Consider the following 20,280-nt stretch of genomic DNA (forward strand, 5'->3'; position numbering starts at 1 on the left):
ACATTACACAACTTTTGCACGGTACTGAAACTTAACTTTCTAAAAATATATTTTAATAATATTTTCATTGGTCGCTACTTTTTTTTCAAAATTACTGTTCTTTCGGGACCCTGGAGCCCGGTTAAATATCTTTTTATCCAGCTCTATTTTGGTGAAGAAACATAACATAATATTATACAACTTTTGCAAGGTACTCAAACTTAACTTTCTAAAAAAAAAATATTTCAATATTTAACTGCTCGAAACTATTTTTTTTAAATTAACGTTTTTTGGGGCCCCCGGGGCCCGGTTAAATATCTTTTTATCCGGCTCTAGTTTGGTGAAGAAACATAACATAATATTATACAACTTTTTCACGGTACTCGAACTTAACTTTGTAAAAATATATTTTAATAATATTTTCATTGGTCGTTACTTCTTTTTTTCAAAATTAGCGTTCTTTCGGGCCCCCGGGGCCCGGTTAAATATCTTTTAATCGGGCTCTATTTTGGTGAGGAAACATAATATAACATTTTACAACTTTTGCACGGTACTCAATCTTAATTTCCTAAAAAAAAAATTTTTTTCGGCCTTTTTCGGCCCACCCTAATATATATATCCTGCTCCCCAAGTTGTGAGGCTCAATTTGGATTCAAACAGCATCGGAAGTGTAACAGTTTATCTCAGCGACTCCGAAAACCATGGATTTGACACTAATATTGGTAACTTCTAAATATCTCCCCCTTCCCCTCCTTTAGGTTGCAACGTCAAAGTGAAATGAATGAAAAAAAAAAAACAAAAAAAAAAAACATCCAAGGTCCGAACCTAATCTATGTTGAAAATTTAATCGAGATCGGTCGGGTAATTCAAGAGTTAAGTCACAAACGAATTTTATATATCTCCCCCTCCCCTGAGTTCTACCGTCAAAGTGAAATTATAAGAACCATCCCAGACCTAAACCTCATCTATGTTGAAAATTTGATCGAGATCGGTCCGGTGGTTCAAGAAGCATGAAATCACAATCACTAACTATCAATTTTATACAGGGTGTGCCGAAAGTAATGGCGAAAAATGAAACCACCGATTCCTGACATCGAAACAAGAAAAATATTCCGGAAGTGGACAGGGGCAGAGCTAGACAGCTTCGAATGTGGGGAGGGGGAAAGAATTTCATCCTTAGGGAAAGGAACTTGTCGATTTACAAAACCGCATTGAAGATTCGTATGAACAGTTACTCAACACAACGGGAGTGATGGAATGCATTAGAAGCTCATGATTAGCATATTCCATGGAGGAGGGGGGGGGGAGAGACAGCACTTTGAACATCTTCCGTAGGTACGTTTCTATCTGGCATACCACTTTCCATTGCCCCCTGAGACTATGCAACCATGCTAAGTAATCTTTGCTTTGCTTTGTACATGTGCGTGCAATCGTGCCATGGATAACAACTTTTTTCTGTATAGTTTCCATCTTTACTGCAGAATTTTATTACCCCATCGTGAATCCCTAAATGGCGTATGTAGAATCTCTGAGTTATGTAGCATGCGTTTAACTGTCAAGCAGATATGATTTTTATGTCTTTCTGAACATCCCCTTCTAGCTCTCATCATTATTCCGGTGTGAAGTTCCTTTTCCCTCACATTCGAAGCTGTCTAGCTCCGCCCCTATCCATTTCCGGACTATATATCATATAAACATTTTTTCTTGTTTTGGTGTCAGAAATCCGTGGTTTCATTTCTCGCCATTATTTTTGGGACACCCTGTATATTAGATTGAGCATGGAAGAATTCGTGGTATAATAATGTGAAAGGAAACGGAAAAATTACGAGAAACCCTTCCGGACTCATTATGTTGTCCCCCACAAATAAAAGACTTGGAATCAAACTAGCGACTGTTCGTACAAAAGCCAAGTTCTTTACCACTGCATTACCGTGACTCTGAAAGACATTGTGTCTATAACGTTAAGTCCACTTCTGTGTCATCCGCATAAACATCATCGTCCTAATGGTTAACAGAAGGCAAGTAACTCTTTTACTTTAGAAAATACTTTCTTCTTAGTAAATACATACCGCCTTATGCAGAGTCGTTTCGACGTATGATTAGGGTCATACTAAACTACTGACTACTGAAGGAGACTTATGTTAGTCGAACTCTTTAGTATGGCACTAATCGCGCTTCAAAACGACTCTGCATAAGGCCCATAATTTACATTATCACTAAACTGGCGAAAGGTTCAAAAGTTTTATTCACACTGAAATTTTCAACGAGAATCTCCATTTTCGTCAGCGGTTTATTTATTTACATAAACCGCTGTTTTCAATCAAACCTCATGGATTCCATTATATAAGGAAAATTTATCTATGTATGTTACACCATTTTTTTTTAACATTCTGAAAACAAAATACATAAACCATACCATGATGGATATTATACTTTTATAAGTATTTTGATTTCGCATGTTACAGATAAGTCTTAAGCAGTCTTAAAATGAATTTTGATTATATAATGGAAGACATGAGGTGAGTTGTGATTGAAACAGCAGTGTGTGTTGACGATATAAGAAAGAGACGAAGACTGAAATTCGTAAGTTTAATTTAATAGTTATAATCATGCGTCACTTTAGTTCCTTAAGCAGTTATATTATTATTATTATTATTATTATTATTATTATTATTATTATTATTATTATTATTATTAGCTAATGAAGAAACTTTAACTCATCAATACGGAGACCTTGTAGAACTTCGTTGTACTTTTTACAATTAAGATACAATTTACACCCTGCACCTTGTTCAATTTTCGTTTTAATTCTAATAGTAATATTAAGATAATAATAACAGTAATACAAATAAAGAAGAAGAATAAAGTTGACAGGGAGTAGATGGAAAAACACGAAGATATCAATAAAGAAGAGATTCTGTAAATAGGGTCATTCTCAGAAAAAAATCAGGAATTTCATTTCAGAAAGTTTTAAAATCAAAGTTTATTGAAACTTGTTGAAACTTAATTTCAATGTAGGTCTTAGCTTAAGTAATAACACTGGAATAGTGGTTCAGATCAAACATGTAAATTTTAATCGTTTTTAAACTGTAAAAGAAGTCATGTCCACAGACGTGACGACCTGATCCACGGATGTGATCATTTGCTCTACAACTGTAACAATATAAGCCACAGACACGAAACAAAGAATAAGAGTATTTGGACTATATAAAATGGACTTCGTAGGTCTAGCCTACATGTAGAAAACTTTTTCATAAACCTATGAATATGACCTAATGTAATTTTTCAAAGGCCTACGAGAGAAAAAAAAATGAAATAAAACTGTTGAAAAATTACAAATCACATTCTGAAAAGTATCCATGACCTATTGGGCACTGAACCAAAAAAGTAGTAACAAAAGTAATTTCAGTATTTGTATTTCTGAACTTGGTAACGGCCTCTGTGAAGATATACTAATGACATTTATTTATTTAAAGCTGCGCTAATACTTTAACCACAGCACTTTTGTCAACAGTTTCCACATTTGCATTTTCAGGAAAAATAAATTTGTCAGCTTCAGTCGATTTCCTCATAAAATTGACACTTAGCTCTTTCTCAGAATCTATTCTTTCCACCATAGCAACATAACGCTGTACAAGGTTCCTGTCAGATTTAAACTCAACGACTTCATAGCTGTTATGTGTAATCATCTCTGATGGTCCTTGATCATCTTCCTTATCGGAGTAGACTTGCTGTACCTTTAAGTGCTTCGAATTTGCAATATTTAATGTTCATTAAAGAAACTAATCAATCACTTGTAGTTATCAAGTAGCTAATAAATTATGAGAAAAATGGCAGAAGAAAATAACTATCTAAAAGCACCTAATAATCTATATGCATGCAGGCTACTAAGAATGGAGAGGGACAAAATACCTAGTACTAATTATCTTCTGTAAAGAGCAATAAAAAACATATATTTTGGATCAATAATTTTCATTTGTCCAATCCCATAGTGAAAGCAAGTTTGTTCAGCATTGTACTGCATGCAAGATAGTCGTCTTGCTCGAATATTGGTCCTGTTGTTCTTACTCCGTATGATCTCGTATACTTTCTCCTCCTTGGGCAGTTCCTAGGAAAGGCTAGGTCACTCGGGAGAAGTTTATCCAAACCCTCTATCTCCTCTGAATTGATTCTGTACATATCAATGGTGCTGTTTTCTTTCAATGCTGAGACAAGAGCATCGATATTCGGAATGTCTTTGCCATGACTCACAATGCTGTCTGCAAACCTTTTGATACACCCACCTATACCACGGGTGCCCCTTTACCATGTCCGTTCTCCGAATAATGCTAATGAAGGCTACCAACCTCTAGTTCCTTTGCTATGAAAGTACCGGCCAAGTAAAACATGTTCTTATTCCTGTATTGGGTACTGAGTCCACCACTCAGAAAGTGGACTTTCGGGAGATTAAGTACTTCTTTCTTGATTGCTTAAATACAGGTTTCAGTTGCGTATATTGCTACAGGATCATGTCGTGTGCTTTCAGACAAAGTACAGATTAACTAGTGTTGGACGAATTCTTCTGTTGCAGTTTTGTAGTATATGACAACAGTATACAGTGACCTGTTTCCTACAACTTCCAAAGTGTACGGATTGAACCTTTTCGCAATATTTACATTGATAATTTTCTGAGAACTCATGTGTACAAAAACTTCATCAGCCAAGGACTTCTTAATACTGCTTGTAACGTGACACTGATGTTTACTGTTGCCTATACTGTTCAAGAAACATAATAAACTTCAAAACCAGTTCACGCCTTTTTCTTTTTTTCTTTCTTTTTTTTTTAATAATAATAATACAAAATCATTAATCAGTTTTGGACTATTGTTTGGCAACATGATTTTTGTTACTTCCTCCCATATGGTAAAACCTATTATGAAAATTTGATCAGATTAAGCTCTTCAATTCAAACCTGGAAATTTCAGACACCCGGTGTGGCATGATGGTGGCAAAAATTGTAGCACCTCCACTGTGTGGAAATTCTGGTATTTTTCAGCGTATTTATATACATGTATCAGTAGTATGTAGGCGTAAACATGACTTTACAATTCAAAATTGGCCACACAGTGTCGGTGTTGCTTAAATCACTTTTTTTGGATCAAAAGATCCAATACATTTCAATCAAAAAAAAAAAAATAAAATAAAAATAAAAATAAAAAAAAATCTTATATGCCTTATATCTGAGCCAAACCCAAACTATCACTTAACTCAGTATGATTTGCTTTTTTCGTAGAAAACAGGAAAAGTCGATTTAAGGGCCGTTCAAAACTTTTGTGGCCACTGATCCAAGATCCAATATATTTCAGGCAAAAATTTTGAGTTGAGCTGATTTTGAGTTTAACATCCCTTTCAGCAGTGAAGCTATATGAGACGGGACATACTGATTAACGTGGAATCCGAACCACATGAACTCCCGCCGGGATGGAACCCGGGTCTCCCACGCTAAAGGCGCGTACGCTAACCGCTTAGCCACTATCACGGGGCTCGGCAAAAAATTTCTTGTGCGCCTTATATGTGGAGAACTACATATAGTGTAGCCAAACCCAAAAACTATCACTTAACTCAGTATGATCGGCTTACTCCGTAAAAAATACGAAAACTCGATTTAGGGGCTGTTCAAAAATTTTGTGGCCTCTGATCCAAGATTTATTTTTGGCGAAGATTGCAATCTTTTATAGAATTTATTTTTTGGATCATTTCTAAAATTCTTGTTTTTGAATGAAACCTTCATAGGCTATAATTGCTGTTAGTTTCTGGTTTGCAACAAGATATTTTGTCTTAAATATATTATTAAACCTTTTTACATTTCAGCCACAGTAGTATGTTGTCGCTTTCGTGGACACAGTGTCACGTCCATGGACAGGCTGTGTCCACGGATGTCCACAGACGTGACACAACTTACATTCCCTTATTTTAGACCATGTGCCTTTTGAGATTATGCTATGTATATTGGGCATCAAAGCCTTTACACCTACCACTGTTAATTCATTGAATTATTTTACGAATTTACCTTATTATTTAAAATATATTTGCACCACAGACGTGATGCGGTGATCTTTACACTGTTACAAAAATGTACACAAAATATAAATGTAGAAAGAGAAATGGCAAAACTTGCATCTTCTTATGTTTCTCTGAACTAAATATCTGCCTGACGGCTGTTTACAAAGTATATACAGTATGGTACTGCTTCCTGGAAGTATTTAGTGACACTTTATTTTTTGTCCACAGATATGACCTGACCTATTCCTGTGGTTACAACCATTAAACCTGAAATTCAGTGAGCATGAAAACTAAGTTTAACTTTCTGCTCTGGAAAAACGTTTTTAACTTGTTTCTTCAATCCAAAAATGTATGCTAACGACTCTGATTTGTGTTAATATGCGATATATAAACCTGGAAACAAACAAAACAGTGAGTGGTGACAGTCCACAGACGTGGCAAATCACATTCTGTGAACAATATTTGAACAATATAGAAAATATGTTTGTCTCAATTTTCAATTCATATGTTTGCTACCAGTTATATTCAGATTTCTTAATATTAATTTTTTAAATCTTTAATTTTCATAATAAAAACCAGATACATAAATTCCTGATTTTTTTTAGAATGACCCAATAATGAACTCGTATTACCGTTAAATTAACATCATTCCCAAAGGGCCTTTTATATCTTTCATTTTATAAACTTAACTTATATTAGGTTCCAGGATGGAAAAAAAGATGATTTTCTTTAAATCAAATCTTTCTCCTTAAGTCGCGAACTGACGGAAAGTAGGAATTAGTATTAAATGTTAATTATGCCATTTAAGTGAAAGTATTGGCGTTGAATCTTGAATTAATCCCCAATTGTTAACATATTTCAATCCCAAACAAGCATTAAGGAAAAAGTACAGCAACGTTTATTAACAGGACTTTTTTCCACACAAAAGTTACTGTTATTTGGCAAGGTCATATTTTTTTAAAAAAAAACGGAACTAATTTGCGGCACGAAATACATATAAAATACATAAATTTCGCCTAGTTATAAAATCTAAAGAATTTTTAAGTTCCGGAGAAGGAATCGGACCCCTATTATCTGGAAACAAACAAACAGACGTGCACACAAAAGAATTTTCATCTTAAATGTCCATAGTGATTTCCCTGTTGGAATAGTTAACGATTTAAAAACCTTATGTTACGAAGAGAAGACAGCAGGATTCCCCCATTACACGTTCAAAACGGGATCTTACCTAATCACCCTCTACAGGACACTCGTTTACATATTGTGCTGTACATACATTTGAGTCTCATTGTATTATAATAATTATCTTCCATAACCGAAATAACTGTTAACAGAACAGAAACGGGATTTCACTTTAAATTAATTTATTTCGGAATTTGATTTAAATCAACGATTTTTATTTAAAAAATCAAATGATTTAAAATAATCCACCCTGTTTGGTTCTAACAGAATTTCTAAAGCCTAGGATAAAATGTTCCCCGAGCAGAGAATGAGATGTAGGCAAATTCTATACCAAAACAAGTATGCTTTTGTATCTGTTTCCTGGTTTATAATATTTTTCTCTTGTCTGCCAGTTTGAATTTAGGCAACTTGTACAATACACGTAACATCAATTTTCAGTAATTTTATAAGGTCGATAAGAAACATCATCTGTGTGATATACTAGGTTGCATAGTTTACACTTGCTGTCGACCAATGAAATGCCAGTTTAAAACTCAACAAAGGTTGCCAGATCCATACTGAACACAGGACTCATTAACAGTATGTTAACATAAATTTTTAATTGTAGAATTCACTACAGGAAAACACAGGGGATACTTGAATAAGGAAATCATTAAAAGTAGAAAAGAAAAATTATCTCCAAAATTCAGCTTTTTATGAAAAAAAAATTAATCCAAAAAAGACAGCTCTTTTTTGCGTCTCTAGACAAAATTAACCGTAGTATCCTTCTAAATCGAATAAGATTAGTGTTAAGTGCAAGTTAGATGGCGTATTTGCTGTTGTACATCCGCAATATTGTTAAGTTATAAGTTGTGTAGTGATACGTTTATTTCATGAATAAATACCCTTGCGTAAATTTGATCCCATGTTCATTTTCCTTAAGTTTAAGGCACCTAGAACACAACCAACTTCGTCTACATAGTGTATCGAAGACTCATTCATTCCATTCATGTAATGTGACGAATTAGGCAGCTTCAGTGTTTCATCCAGCTGGAATCGAACCTGAGGCCATGCACCAGAAGCGCACGGGCTAGCCTATACACCAGCAGAAATGACTTACCATCAGGGTTGGCAAAAACCATGGTTTTTATTGAAAAAAAAAACGTTTTTTTTTTGGTTTAAATAATTTACGCTATGTATTTATGTTAGACATGGACAGAAATGAGTTTGTTTCGCCTTGGTGTTAATATGCAACAACAAGGTTATGCTGGAAGGGGTCACATAAGCTTAAAGCAGAATCCAAACCGCTTCTCGACTTACATCCAAGAGAAATTGTCCATTTGGACACGAAACCGGGACTAATTGGTTACAAATGCGATTGCCGACTCACTCACGAAGGACTCCTGATAAAAATACGTTGTATTGATCTTTACATAGGCGTATTTGTTAATATAATTGTCAAGAGTCATTTCAAAAGGACAAAAAAATAAACAGTTACACAAGTAGAATTATACATAAATCGGGAAACTCCCGCCTTAGCCATTGGGAAAATCCTGTTATTATTTTAAATGTATTTGTATGTAAATTTTAAGGTCAACATATAATAATCACTACGCTAAAACTGAGGTATTAAATTACAAATTTAATATGTAGATATCATTCAATAAAATTAAATCAAAGTCAAATCCAAGTTGATGTTGGAAGCTACGTAGGCAGTTGATAAATTTTGTCAATTTCTATTAATAAGAGACAACCTTGGCTTCTTTATAAAACAACAGGCATTCATTCAAGTAGAAATATATAATTTGGTTTCATTTCGTATCTTTAGGCTTAACATCCGTATGAAATACCAAGATTATTACGGAGAAGACTTTCGCTTAAAGGGACACCTCAAATCGCTACTTAGTTCACACTTGAAAGATGGGTTGTAGTTCGACCGAGAATTGAACACGGAATCCCTTGATTAAAAGGTGAAAAGTAGATAAACGTAATGCGGATGGTTTGATATGTGGAAACTTCACCATGAAGTTCACACGATTTTAAGCATTTTCCGCTTTTTTTTAAACCAGTTTTTTTTTTTTTTTAACAGCTGGTTTAAACCAGCCAACCCTGCTTACCATGTCAATGGGTTAACATCTACGCCACTAAATCTGGTCCCGGAACAGCCATACATTCTATTACATTCGAAGACGTTCCTCACAACCACTCACATCATACGGACTATATCAAAACTCCTGCTGTGTTTGGATAACTAAAGCCTACATTACAGAAATCACTGACAACAAAATTATATTTATGTGCTAAATGGACGAATTAACCGATTTTATGTCACATCAATTCTTCTATGTTATGTCAGTTTATGGGGTCTGCCTGAGTGACTGAGCATTGATTTGCATTGTTAGAATGTATGGCTGCTCCGTGAGCGGAATGGGCACGGTAAGACGGAAACTCACGGTCGAAACTCGGTCCAGTAGTGCACTGTTTCTTTCTTTGTATATCAGTGATACATATTTATAAGATTTGAAACTCTGCATATTTATTTTGTTCCTCCTGAGAAAATCGTTCAGATACCCCGTGTGGTACATTTCTCATTTCATACTTAATACCTTTCACAAATTAATTACCATATGTCAAAATTTACGTATAGATAAATACAAAGTCTCTTACACACTACAACCACGAACAAATAGGACGTTCATTTTTGATACAAACATAATCACAAACATTTCTTTAAATATATATATATATATATATATGGGTGATTCCACGAAAAAGGGAAATTTTCACTTGGAAAATTTTTGTTCCGTTGATGGTCGCCTATTTCGATAAAAATATCACATGCACTTACTACTACTAAGTCCATGTTAATTAGGTGTTCAGCAGAGCTGAATAGTTATTGGTGTAGTAAATAAAAAATAATAAACTTTTCAGCACCCACGGAGTTGAGACCATGGGTCACGGAGTTGAGATTAGTTAACACGGAGTTGAAAATTGCTGTGGAGTTGAGAAACGTGATACATCTGGGTGATAAGTTTTGGTTTATAAGTGATTAAGCTTATAATTTACATAAAAATTTAAATAATTTTCCAATAGTTTTTGTAAGTTAGAATTATTCTCCTTATGTTGAATAAAATTCTAACAAACTAGATGACACGTAATTTGTTATACAAAAATACTCCAGAAAATACTGCAAACATATGAAAATATATCTAATGAAGGTTCCAAAATTGAGTATATATATATATATATATATATATATGAATATGTGACGTAAATAAGAAAAAAAGAAATACACATACACTTATCGAATATTGAAAAATTATTGCGCTTTCAATATGTTGACTATCATATGGAGAGGACAAACTTTTCACATAAGCTTACGAAACAGATGAAGTAGTCATTAAACCTGTTTATTGTCTACTTCATTTGTTTTCTGAGCTTATGTAAACCGTCTGTCTTCTCTGTGTGATCAAGTCAACACGTCGAAATTGCAATACCGTTGGTGTTAGGAATCACCGTGCAGTTGGTGTTAGGAATTACCTCCCAAACGTTGTCGGTATTGTTTTGAAACGCCCTGTATAATGCACACTAAATGACAGTGTAAGGCACTCATCATTTCTGTTTTCTTTCGATAATTCGATGTTCTTTGTTAAGTAGCCCTCATTTTCCACTCCAATGAAGGAAATGTCTTGAGGAAACAGGGAGGGGCTGTTCTAGTCTACACAGAATGACAACTGCCAACGCTTTTTAAACGTCAGGTTTAGTAGGACAGGAGAAATTCCTCTTGATCCGCTTCATAAAATTGACTGTCCGTACATTACATTGCTCTCAGACTCTTTGACAATCCCTGAAAAGAAAACAATTAGCTGATCATAAGATTGAGACGTCAATAAGTTAAAAACAGATACCATCCATCTTGACTTGACTGAAGTTTTACCTCCGGTTACCTTACAGCACCAAATCTGAACTTCCGCGAAACACCCCTTAAATGGGCTAGGACCCACCAGCCGGCCTTTGAGTGTGAATGACACGTGGTCAGCGTGTCGGCTCCTACGACCGTTGCGATGGTCTGCGCGATCAGGTTTCAGTACATCTCTACTCAAATGAGTTTTTCAATTGCCTCACTGTGCGAAGTAAACACCATTAATTTTTGAGCTTCCACCGGGAGACAAACCCAGAACCACGCACGAAAGGCTAGCATACTAGTCACTAGACCATGAACGAGCTTTATTTCTATCAATATATTGAAAGAACAAATATTTGGAAGAGTATGAGCATAACAAACACTATAGAATTATCAACTCCGTGAACTTGTCTCAACACCGTGGATTCCTTAGTTTCAGATGGACACGGAGTTGAGAACCATGGAGTTGAGAAAATCGAATATAATTTATCTTTACCGGCCCACTTTTTAACCAGTACATGTGAGTAATTGTGTACGAATTTCCTACCTTAAGGCGCAGGTTCCTCAAGGGAAAGAAGGTATATACCATACAAATACATTCAGTAATAAATACCATGGTGTTGAGTATCAATTAATATACGCACCTGCTTTCCACACACAAAAATATTTTTCCTATAGCTTTTAACACATGCACACAACTTTTTCTGTTCTTCTGTTAAACATATCTGCCTTGTCTTCTTGTGGGTGTTGTCAATGTAGACGACCATGCTATCTGTTGAGAGCAATGACAATTTTTTTTTCATGCCATGGAGTTGAGACCAAATAGAGGTGACAGAAACGACGCATAGTCAAGCTTTCGAAAATAATAGTTATAAAGGTTTACTTTCCACAAAACCGAAACATTGAAGTGTTCTCTTCCATTTAATTACCATTAAATGATGTTTGATTTGCGACTTCAGTTGTAATTTATTGAGTAAAATTAGTCAACTGTAGTCTGTGACAGCCCACGGTGTTGAGAAATTGGGTAATAATTAATTTTTTACGTATGTTTCGTGTTATATTTGCAAACTGTTATACATGGCATACCTACTTTGTGACGGTTACTACCAAACAAAATAAAAATGAGATGATTCTTTTTAGTAGTAGTTTGAAGAAATGCCCGTGACAGAAAATTTCCCTTTTTCGTGGAATCACCCATATATATATATATATATATATATATATATACCAGGTATCGAAAATATAATAGGTTACTAGTTATCGATTCTTGAGTAATATTATTAGTAATAATATGAAATGTGAGCGTAAAATAAAAGCAAGGATAGAAATGGCGAAAGAAAATACCATTTTGTGGGTCCTTAAATAATGAGTTGAGAAAAACACTCATAGTGTGGAATATTGTATTGTATGGGTCAGAAACATGGGCATTACCCAAAAATGATTTAAAACGACTGGAAGCTTTCGAAATGTGGGTGTAGAGAAGAATGGAGAGAATTAGCTGGGTCGAGCAGAAAACGAATGAGAGGGTGTCACAAATGGTAGGGATAAAAGAACAATTTTAAATATTAATAAGAAGAGGAAAAGAAACTGGTTGGAACACTGGCCAAGAAGGAACTTTATCATGAGGGACATTCTAGAGGGTATGGTGGTAAGAAAGAGAGGGGATGAAGAAGACTACAATTAATGGACGATATCAAAACGGAAAAATCGTATGTGAAGACTAAGAGGTTAGCGAAGGACTGTGGACCATGGAAGCTTCTCATTTGCGGTAAGTGACCTGTCAATACCTGTGATGATGATGATGCCTTAGTAGATAGCTTAGATAGTAGCTGTAGTAGATAATTTAATGCCTTAGCTGATATTCGTTCTAAAGATGCACTTTATTTATTTATCTAGTTTAGTTTAGTCCCACGATTATGCAGCGAGGCTAAGGGAGACGGCGATAATGAGATTTATGATAATGGCGGAATGACGAAAGTGGAAGAAAACAGCAAACCCCCGAAAAAATACCTACGCACACGGATTTTGTCCACAACAAAGTCCACTTAGGGAGAGCTAGGATTGAATCAGGAACATCATGTGCCAGAGGTGATTTTCATACTACTAAGCCACAGCTACCCTACACAAACAAAATAACTATGATTGTGTTACTTCTTGAAACAAATCTACTCCTAAGTTAAACTCAAAAGGAAATTGGAAAAAATTTACTCCTTGGTTTAAATTGGCCTAGCTTTGGTGCACAATTTTCTGTGTTATACTTCGTTTTAGTATGCAAAAGAACACACTGTTTTGAATACGCAAACTAATGATATGTAACACGTTCAGGCACGTAGTGAAAGAAGGGGAGGGGGATCGGGACCTTTGAAACCAGAAATGAAAAAGAGGCAAGATGAAACAAGAAGAAGCGGGGAAAAGAATCAGCGTTAAAAATTAAAAAAAAAAAAAAAAAAAAAAAACTACAGCAAACGTTTGGTAAATCTTTCTTATGAGGAGCTTTGTGTGGAGGAAACGGATGGGGGGAGGTTAATTAGTACTTCAGTTTGTGAAAGAAGGACCAACCGTTAACCCACTAGAAGCTTGTATTTCTTGAGTTTTATATTCATTAAATATATAATTCTAATTAAATTGGATCTTATTTTTACGTCCAATTTTCCAGTTTTTAGGCCTTCTTTTATAGATATTTTTTGGTCTTTTTATAGGTTCTTTTTAGGTCCTCAACTGCCGAGCCCTATTTATTATTGTAACGGAGCATTCCGAATTCCATGTAGCTCCATGCTAATCCTATGGACTACAAATGACGATCGATAAGCCGGTTCCACCAGACAGACTCTCAGGTAGAACTTAAAAAATGCTCACAATCACCAATAATATGAGCCTAGCAACACAGATTCCAGTTACACTTGTTAAAGAAAATTTCACAATTTTATAGGATGTCTTTACTGCCGAAGGAGATCTCGTTGCTATCCTTGACGGCATTACACGAAGATAAGAAAAAGAAGAAGACGACAAGAAAAACAAGAGTTCGAAGTACTTGCAATACATGATAACGAATGAGCGGGATATCCTGGAAATCAGGGAATTTAAAATTTCTAGAAAAGTTACGAAATTCTCAGAATTTCTATTAGTCAGGAAAATTTCAAGCTTTCGAAATCATAGTACCGTTCAGTAATAGTGTAGACATTTTATATTATAATTTTTCGTCATCGCTTCCCTGCACTATCAAACTATGTTATTTCAGAAACAGCTTTTTCCTTTGGAACAGACAGTAGTTGACGGAATAATAAAAACAAAAAGTTACGTGAAAAGAAAGATTTGTCATTTGATCCAACAGAGAAAGGAACGCAGATATTGTAAAATACTTTACAAGAAATTATTGGATATGTACTTTTTATAATAGTTGAGGTCATAATGAGGGAAAATTGTTACATTTGAATGAACAGAGGAAGAAACGCGGATATTTTAAAATATTTTTGAAGACTATATATATATATGTATATATATGTATTCTTTTACTTGAGATTTCTTCATAGTTTGTTATTAAAATACGTACTAACATACCCTCATTTTATTGTCCAAGCAAACCAATATACGTTGCCAGTTAATAGTTTACATTGATCAAGCCCCTAGTGTGATAACCATAGTACTTCATGTCACAGACACCCCATCCTCCATTACGAAATCCTGGCTACGTGCCTGAACACGTTATTCAGTTAATCAGCTAAAATATGAAATTAGGTAAGAAGTTGTTAATTTATTATGTTAGCTGATATTAGCCGTTTCCGGTTTTAAAAGTGCAAGTTGAAAGCACCCTAGCATAAAAATAAACATTTTATAATAAAATACATCATTCACAAAGAAGGATTAGTTTGTGTATTTATTGTATTTTAGGTCCATTATCAGTAGCGAGAGTTGACCTCGAGAGTGTTAGCCATGAGTCGGGGGTAGTGTTAGCACTTTGAGATGAAGTCTGAGACACCATAATGCGTTTACAGTTCTTCCAATGAGAATCGGAAAAGAACAGTCGTCTTAATGACATTTCTCTGAACGTGTATTTATACCCATAACAAGTAAGCCCTCCTAAGCTGAATCTATACCCACTAATGAACTCTTCCCTTAACAAATGCTTTTTAAGGTCATGAGAATTAATTTCCTAATCAAAGGTGCGAATATCAAACAAATGTAAGTATGTGGACCTGAAATAAGTTACCATGCATTCTACTGCTCTAAGCAAATTGCACATGCGCGGGAACATGTCATGTAACAATATGAAATCAGGACGTCAAACTGAGTTCAGGCACATGCACTCTAATATCCGTACGTCCATTTGCGGTACCCTGGTCTATTTATGCAAGTGACACACCCATAAATTAAGTAACAGATGATAGGATGGTTGATACGAGCTAAAGTCCCTTTTCAATATCGACACTATGAGATACACTGTTTAGTGGAGCCCGAACAACTTATTAGTTCACATAGAAAGCTTAAACTGCGAAATTTATTTATGCAGTCGTCGGTATACCTGCAACTTACAAGATTACTGTCCGTGCCATGCATTCTTTGATAACAAAAGTAATATACAATTCTCACACCCCAATAAAAGGTCTGTCTAGCATTTTACTACTCAGTTACTTCAGATGGTTTAGAAGTAAATGCAGAGAAAACTAAATACATGCAAGTGCGTCGAGACCGGAATACAGCAAATTAGAATGTGTTAAAATATTAAATAATACTTTTGATAAAGTGGATAGTTTCAAATATTTAGGATCAATATTAACGGAGGAAAATCACAGAGAAAACGGAGAAATTAAATGTCGACTAAAAGCAGGGAATTCGTGCTACTATTCGGTTCAAAATCTCTTGTCGTCGCGAATTCTGTCGAGGAATTTGAATTTTGTCGAGGATGAGCTTAAAATATACAAAACGATAATCATGCGTGTTGTTCTGTATGGTTGCGAAACATTCTCCCTCACTCTGAGGGAAGAACATAGACTGAAAGTGTTTGAGAACAAAATCCTGAGACGAATATTCGGACCCAAGAGGAACGGGAATGGGGAATGACGGAAACTTCATAACGAGGAACTACATAATTTATACGGTTTACCAAACATTGTTAGGATCGTCAAGTCTAGGAGGCTTAGGTGGGCAGGTCATGTAGCTAGAATGGAAGAAAGCAGAAACGCTTTCAGTCTTGACTGGATAACCAATCGGGAAACGACCATTAGGAAGACCTAGGCGCAGATGGGATGACAATATTAAGATGGATCTCGCAGAGATTAGAATACAAAGTAGAAACTGGATGCAGTTAGCTAAGGATAGAAGTCAGTGGAGAGCTTTTGTGAACGCGGCATTGAACCTCCGGGTTCCATAGGCCATAGAGTTAGTTAGTTAGTTACTTCAGATGGGGCCCGCCCTTGTGTCTTATGTGCCCTAACCTGTACTACTCTTCCTCTATTCCCTATAGACTTACTGCCCCGTGAGATACGAACTTCCCTTGTGCAATTGCCAGTAACAAGAATTTTAGGAATGACTAACATCAATTACCTGCTTCGCTAGGTTAAATTAAGAAAAAATAGTAATATGTTTCGTTAGTCAGTCACTTTTTACTATTTATATATCCCCTCTTCTCCCCATGTTGCGGGCCACGGTATCTCAGCGACCCCGAAAATTATGAATTCGACACTGATATTGGTAATTTTGATTATATATATATATCCCTCCCCTCCTACAATTTTTGCGGGGCTCAATTTGGATTTAAATGCATCAGAAGTGTCAACTGTTCATCTCAGCGACCTCAAAAACTATAGATTCGATACTAATATCGGTGAGTTTCGATCATTTGTAAATGTCTTTCCGCTCCTTTAAGTTACATCGTCAAAGTGATATGACAAAAATAATCTCATGTTCGAACTTAATCTAGGCTGAAAATTTGATCGAGATCGGTCAGATGGTTCAAGAGTGAAGTCACATAGACAGTCACTTTCATTTCCATTTTTTTTTTACACATATCTCCGCCTCATCCAGCCCTACGTTGCACCGTCAAAAGTTAAATGATAAAAATTATCCCAAGCCCGAATGCCATCTATTTGAAAATTTGATCGTGATCGGTTGGGTGTTCAAGAGTTATTAAGTTTTATTTATTTTTATACATTTGTCCCCTTCCGTCCCCCTACCCTAAGGTCTACTGTCAAAGTGATATGATAAAAACCACCCCAGGTCCGAACGTCATCCATATTGAGAATTTGAATTAGATCGATCCTGTGGTTAAAGCATAATGAAGTCCCAGGCACGAACCTTATCTATGTTGAAAGCTTGATCAAGATAGGTCTAGTGGCTCAAGAGTTATTAAGTTTTATTTATTTTTATAGTTTCTCCCTCCCCTCCCCATCCCTTAAGTTATACAGTTAAAGTGATATGATAAAAGACCACGTTATATCTAAACCTCACCTATGTTGAAAATTTGGTTAAGATAGGTCGGGTGGTTTAAACATGATGAAGTTACAAAGACAGTCACTTTTATTTCTACTTTTTTGACATATATCTTCCCCCTTCACCCTCCCCTTCGTTGCATTGTAAAAGTGAAATGAAGAAAACATCCCAGACCCAAACCTTACCTATGTTGAAAGTTTGATCGAGATCGGTCGGGTGGTTCAAGATATTAAGAGTTACAAACATAGCCACTTTCAATTTTATAATACAGATATATATATAAGCATTAAAAGATTGCGATCTTGACCAATAATTAATTTTTGGATCAGGGGCAACAACATTTTTGAACTGCCCCTAATTCAAGTTTTCGCATTTTCTACGGAATACGCACATCAAACTGAGTTAAGCAATAGTTTGGGTTTGGCCACGCTATATGTAGTTCAACAGATATAAGGCGTACAAGAAAATTCTTGACTGAAATATATTAGATCTTTTGATCCCAAAACAGAGAGCCGCTAGTAGGCTAACACTTTCATTTTAAGACATTAGGTAATAAAGTAATATCAATATAGGCCTATATGGCATTTGTAGCTACAGCATTGTCAATGTCGACGAAAGTGGTGAAAAGTATATCTGTAGCCATATATTTCGTTGGATAATCTTAGCTAACGCATACCCATCATCGTGGGCGCGCCTACTCCCTTCATAGGCACCCACGCGCGAGCTCACCAGCTTCGCCCTACCCCGACTCGCTAGGATAGCACTCGTGCTTTTTAGTGGCCAGCTAGCACAAGTTGGTTTTGTGTTCTGAAGTTACACATCCAGAAGCCGTACTCATACGTAAATCGTAAAACAATCGTAATTTTTCAACAATTACTTCGGATGATGCTCTTGAATTTCATCTATGCCAAGTAAGACATCTTCATGTCACCGAGTGGAAACCTTTTATGAGACAATAAGAAGGAAATTAGTGAAAGATTTATAATTTTCCAACAATTCTTTCTACTGGTGCGCCAAAAGTAAACCAGTACGAAAATGAAATACAAAGTAATAAAGCTGCATTTTACAAATGTAGAACTACTACTGTAAAATCATTACAAGTGCTAAACGATGAACAAAGTGAGTACATATGAAAGATCACGCTCTTTTGTAGCGGCCGTGTATTCTGCAGTGTACAGGTGCATTTTATATTTACAAGTAGGGTGTTAGTAGATAGCACTAGTTACTAATGAAAGAGCATGACAAATGCCATTGAAACTCACATCATTCCTAAATTCCACCTCTTTTCAGTACTCTCGCTTTTATATATATATATATATATATATATATATATATATATATATATATATATATATATATATATATATATACCCACCGTCGCTGATGCGCCTGCTCTTTTTGAATGCACGTCCGCGCACCCATGTAGGTCCATCAGCTTCGCTCTGCTCTGACTCGGTTAGATAGCATTCACACTTTTAGTGGCTACCTAGCACAGGTTGGTCTGTCTTTTGCACTGTAATTTTTGGCACATTCAGATTCCATATTTGTACGCAAATCGTTAACGAATTATAACTTTATAACAATTACTTCTGGTACTTCTCTTGAATTTTATTTACGCCAAGTGAGATATTTTCATATTGCCCACCGCATATCTTGTAGGGGACAATAAGAAAGAACTTAGTGAAAGAATTATACTTTCTCAACAATTATTTCGAGTGGTGAGCCAAAAGTAAACTTAAACGAAAAGTTAATAAAATGCAAGTAGAAAATTATTGGTAGGGCTACAGCAACTTGAACATTTATTCGGGCTATCAAATAACAACAATAAAACTGATGCATACGTTTGACTGAAAAAAAAAAAATCCACGGGGAGTTTTATTCCCAAATTTCACATTATATTATTGTAATTCAGGTACAGTTTATATTTTACAACAGTGTCACTAATGATAAAAATGTTTTAATCTCTTTTACACAACTATATCTAAATATAAGTAAGAAGGAATTTTATAGCTATATAGAAATCAATAAATCGTACCTGCATTGAATTATTCACGATTTTGCTTACGCACTTTTATCGTGACAAGAATCACACTAGCCTCGTTCTTATCATATACCTGACTGGTCTAAGATATTTTCTAAAAGTTATATATTCAAATACCTTAGTCCTGTACCACCTCATGCCCTAAAACACATAAGCATCGGGAAAATCCCGTGCAATGTTGCCATGCCAAATAAAACAAAATAACAAGAGAATCGATCCGCGCGCAACAAATTTTTCGAAGTGGTCAAGGCCATTTGCACTGCATTTTATTACGTAATTTTATAGCTCTCTCTCTCTCTTTCTTTTTTTCATTACCACAATACTTGAATACTATAACAGTTTCCTCTTGGGATTTCCGTTGTAACATAAACGAGAATAAATCATTTCTAATTATTGTTCGGAAATAAACATTACTAACTACTGAAAAAACACGGAGCATGGTAGTTCGATATGCTAAATGTCCATTACCACTCCACGCAACTTCCAGTTATTTCCTGTTACCTCAACGCTGATCGCATGAACTTACTTCACTTCACCAACCACGTTCCAATGAAACATCCGAAATAGAAGAAAAATTTTGGTTTTCCTGCAGTCTTCTTTATGATATACCTCCCTACTTGATTATGCTGGAATAATAGATGAGATGTATATTACCTATGTTATCATTTCAGACCCAAAAGCGCTAACCATTCCTTCTCCTCCCCTCTCACGAAAAAACGAAGGAGTT

At 35.4% G+C, this 20,280-nt stretch overlaps 1 protein-coding gene across 8 annotated transcripts in view; it reads right to left on the minus strand.

The window, feature by feature from the left end:
* LOC145663989 (uncharacterized) overlaps positions 1-20,064 on the minus strand; it is a 154,363-nt gene extending 134,299 nt beyond the window's left edge. The window contains exon 1 of one of the 8 annotated variants that reach the window (XR_014127308.1): positions 19,548-20,061. The gene's annotated coding sequence lies outside the window, so the exon portion shown is untranslated. Of the gene's footprint in view, positions 1-10,722; positions 10,995-19,547 lie in introns of those variants that run through there. The other 7 variants (XM_081730263.1, XM_081730262.1, XM_081730264.1 and 4 more) reach the window with 7 other exon arrangements.
* Between the last annotated feature and the right edge of the window lie 216 nt (positions 20,065-20,280).

The sequence above is a fragment of the Thermobia domestica genome, chromosome 11, assembly GCF_964235325.1.
Source record: "Thermobia domestica chromosome 11, izTheDome1.hap1.1, whole genome shotgun sequence".
Lineage (NCBI taxonomy): Eukaryota > Metazoa > Arthropoda > Insecta > Zygentoma > Lepismatidae > Thermobia > Thermobia domestica.